General features: G+C 41.2%; 1 pseudogene; it reads right to left on the bottom strand.

Moving 5' to 3' along the window:
- Window positions 1-4,744, bottom strand: part of LOC107678276 (DNA topoisomerase 2-alpha-like) — a 53,122-nt pseudogene that overhangs the window by 20,507 nt on the left and 27,871 nt on the right.

The raw sequence follows: 4,744 nt of genomic DNA, 5'->3' as shown, positions 1-4,744 counted from the left end.
ACTAAAAAAAGTACCAGGTACTGTACCCAGTGGAAAACCCCCCAAAAGTGAACCGTACCGAGCCGTACCGTGCCGTACCATGCAGTGGAAAAGCGCTAAAAGTCTTTCAACCATTCTCTCCATTCTCTCTTCTTTTCGGCTGGTGGATCAACATTCACCACATGATCGCTATCACCAGCACCATTATTTGTAACTTTAGGTGGTTTACAAAAGAAATCTGTCGGTGCTCTTTTCATTTTATCTCTTCTTCAGCCCTTTACATTCCCCGCGGTAGTTAGCTCCCTGTCACCTGACAGCGGAAAGCAGTGACTGAGTGATTGACAGCTAATATTAACCAATCTAAAATCTGCATTAAAGTTAACAATGTAAAGCTGAAGTTTAATTGGTTATGTAACGTTTGATAGAATGGCAGACCGTATCGGTCACCGTATCAGCACTCAGAAGGCACATACTCTGATCGTTTTTAGATATGAAAACAGGTCGCACGACAACAATTATATGCACTTGCACAAATGCTCCCAAATATATTTTGAGGTCGCACAGATTAAATTTCGGGAGCATATGCGACCAAAATGGTCGCAATTTCGAGCCTTGAGGTAGAATGCAGAATGTTTCAGTACAAGCATTTCAACCAAATGTAATTTATGAAATATTTCAAACCTTTAACCCACTGGGGAAAATCAACCCATGGCAACAGTTTAAAAGCAGCCCAATATCGTGGAAAAAAAACAACAACAACCCTGCATCCAATACGAGCTGCAGAAGTCAGATTTGACTAATCACGGGTCAAAAGTAAGGAGAGATAACTGACAAGATGTTGGAGGATTTGCTCCTCAATGGATCCCGAGCTCATTGACAAATATCTTTTATCGTAGGATGTGCTCCCTTTACACAGTGCGCAAAAGTAAAAGTGAACTACGACTGTGAGCGCTCATTCAAAGGGGATTTAAATACCCCACATATTGATAGTGGCGCCTTGATGCGTGAAAATATATACAATATTATAATGTTTGCGGGAGCAGATGGGAGCGTGCTGTAATGGTCAGAAATTCAGCGAGAGCGGGATCAACAAGCCCAGCGCTATCACACAGCGGCGCAGTCAGTCAGTGAGCGCCGTAACAGATGACGTCAAATCTTGCGGGATTCCATAAATAAAATACACAGAACCCCACTATTCGACAAATATACATAATGAAAAGATGATACAAAATGTAATACCTTGGAAAATGGCATTTAAGACTTTTTAAGGGCCTTAATTGTCTCTAAATTGATTTATCAACTTTTAATACTTTTTAAGACCCCGCGGACACCCTGATAATTTTCTACTCAATATCATGTATTCCCCAGCTTTACATTTCAGGTCAAAAACTGCTAGCTTGTTTTATATACAGCATGAGACATGAATTTGCAGTGAAGGAAACATCAGGATATACTGGTCTAAAAATTTTAAAACCTAGCAGACATTGCCAAAAGAAACTTCCTAAAACAAGTATAAAAACAGACTTCACACACCTGTGTCCAGGTTTTGATTGGCAACTCCGTGATCTCAATAGTGGTAGAGTCAATGATGGCCACCTCTCCGATATTCACATACTGATTCTTCGCCAGTTCGTCAATGGTGCCTTTGAATCCCTTAAAGTTGGGCAGCTAGACATAAATGGGCAAAAGGAGTATAAGGTCAACCAATTCTGGTTCAGAACAATATGGATTATGAAAAGAACGATGCATTTATGGTAATTAAATTTAAACATTTATTTTTACCATGGGAAGTGGCTCTTCTCCACTGAGCATGCGGTGAATATTGTTGATGATCTCTCGCATGTCATAGTTGGGGATGCGGCTGGCCCATCCTGTGCCGATGCCCTCACTTCCATTAGCCAGCACCAGAGGGATGATGGGCATGTACCACTCTGGCTCCACTCGCAAATTATCATCGTAGTTATACTTCAACAGGTTATCATCCACAGCGGGGAACAGCAGACGAGCAAGTGAACTGAGAATAAATCAAAAACGATTTTGCTTTTACTCAACTAGTTACGCACCTTGTATTTGTTATCCATAACCATTAGCTGTGCGTGTCTGTGTACCTGAGCATGGTAAAGATGTATCTGGGGCTGGCAGAGTCTTTGCCTCCATGCAGACGTGTGCCGAATTGACCCAGAGGCTGAAGCAGGTTCAAATTATTACTGCCCACAAAGTTTAGGGTTATGGCACCTCAGGCAGGTTGTGTTCTCTGCGCTGACGTCTGTTGATCATGAAGCTGGTCAGCCATTCCTTCCTCTCATCTACCATCTTCTTACTAAAGGCCTGCAGATAGACATCATCTTTAGGAAACTTTTACAACTTACAATGCGGCTCAACTGTGTAAACTGCAAATTCAGATTAATGATTGATTAAAATTTACAAAGACAAAAAAAGTGAGCAATGTACTATTATTGAGAAATGGTTACCAGGGTGATAGCCTCATCATCAGCCGGCCCAGAGTACTTAAAAGGGATTCGATGTCTTATCATATCTGAAAAATACTCTTTGGCCTCCTTAGATGTGCTGGTACCCAAACCTTTAGCGAGGTAGAAAGAAAACTACATGTGAGATGTTTACAAATGACTATGTATACATGCAAGTTTTAGAAAGATGTTCAAATGTTATTGTAAACACCCAGTGTGCCATTGACCTAGTCCAGGGGTAGGCAAGTTCGGTCCTAGAGAGCCGCAGTCCTGCAGAGTTCAGCTCCAACCCTAATCAAACACACCTGAACAAGCTAATCAATGTCTTCAGGATTACTAAGGCTATAGGCAGGTGAGTTTTGTTTTCAGGGTTGGAGCTGAACTCTGCAGGACTGCGGCTCTCTAGGACCGAACTTGCCTACCCCTGACCTAGTCTGTGATCCCTTCACTTTCTACATCACTAGCACACAGGCAAGGACAAAGTAAAAACATTGCTTACGTTTGCCAGTGTACTACCACAGGTGTTTGAGACAAACCTTTGTAGTATTTGATCTTCCAGGATTTGATGCTACTTTGTTTCTCCTTCCACTCATTGAACTCTGGGATACTGTAGAAAGAAAGCTCCTGCTTCTTATTGGATGCCTAGAGAGCGACGACATTGGCAGTCAATGAGAAGATTCCACAACAAGCGTTTATATTTATTGCTGATGACAAGAGCAGCTGGCATCTACCTTGATGATAGGGGTAATGAACTCTTCTAGGAAGTTGTGACGCAGCAGTGACGGCCAGTTATGATGGATGAAGTTAATGAGAAGACCTTTAATGTGAGATCCGTCTTGATCCTGCAGAAATCACTCAACATTATACACACAATCTACACCTACCCTATATTCTGTAACAGGCACACAGTGTGCAGTCTGACCTGATCTGTCATGATCATGAGCTTGCCGTAGCGTAGGCTCTTGAGGGACTCAGGGTCACTGTAGTTCTTCTTGTACTGCAGACCCAGGATCTTTATGATGTTGTTGATCTCAGCATTCTCCATGATCTGCAAAAATAAATAAATAAGCATTTGTGGGGTTTGTAATTGATGAACTACATGAAGCGGTCAGTAAAATGTTTTTGAATTTATTGACCTGTTTGTGTGACGCCTCTCTCACGTTGAGGATTTTACCACGCAGAGGGAAGACACCATAGCGATCACGTCCCACCACACCCAGACCTGACACGGCCAGAGTTTTGGCCGAGTCTCCTTCTGTCAGGATCAGAGTGCAGCTATTGGAGTTCTTCCCACCTGAAACAAACCAGCCATCCTGAAATGAACATCCAGGCTGAAAGCGTCCTAACACTTTAACAGCACAACAAACCTTGTTACCTGCATCGTTGGCGTCATCCAGCTTGGGTACTCCTTTAATCTTGGTGTGTTTTACAGCAGAGCATTTCTTATTGAGCTGAGCCTGGGCTTTAAAGCTCACCCAATTCATAATGCTCTCCACAATTCCACAGCTATTAGCCTACAAGCAAGACACAGAGGGGTGAATTAGCTCAAGAGTTTATTACAGCTGTAAAAGAACCTTGAATCACAAACTACCCGCTAGTTATGTATTAATACGAAAGTTTCAGTAAACAGCACCAATAAGGGTAAAATTTAACGGTTCCGATACCAATTTCACCAATGTATGCCAATCATCAATTGGGAACTATTTAACTTTCTTTAACTACATCAGTAACATTTTACAATAAAGCTTCCATTCGTTAATGCATTAATTACCATTAACAAGTGTGTTGCTCATTGTTAAAGTATTAACTTTTTTAACATTAATAAAAAACTTTAACAACATTGTTATGTTAACTAAGGTCTAATAATGTATAAATAAATGATGAAATTAATATTAAGATTAATAAATGCTTTATAAGTGTTTTTCATTGTTCATGTTAACTAATTAGTTAACTAATGTAAATAAATGCAACCTCATCAAGTAATCATATGTGACCCTGGACCACAAAATCTTAAAGGCAGAGTAAGTGATTTCTGGTAGCCAATGTTGATATTTGAAATCACCAAAACAAACACGCCCCTACCCCAAAAGGGTCTTGGCCCCTATTTTGATAGCTCCGCCCCACATATACACATATTGCAACCTAGGCAACGATTAGTTCTGTGAAACAAAGCAAAACCAATGTTACACCGTGTCTACGGACGTGAGCGGCACGGCGCAACAAATCCCCGTCAGAAAACTGCTGCCGGGTTCTATTTATGACGTGCTGACACAAATTTCAAATGGTTTTCAACGGTC

Source organism: Sinocyclocheilus anshuiensis, unplaced genomic scaffold (genome assembly GCF_001515605.1).
Source record: "Sinocyclocheilus anshuiensis isolate Anshui unplaced genomic scaffold, SAMN03320099.WGS_v1.1 scaffold1034, whole genome shotgun sequence".
Lineage (NCBI taxonomy): Eukaryota > Metazoa > Chordata > Actinopteri > Cypriniformes > Cyprinidae > Sinocyclocheilus > Sinocyclocheilus anshuiensis.
The sequence above is the reverse complement of the archived record's forward strand: the minus strand, read 5'-3'. Positions and strand labels throughout refer to the sequence as shown.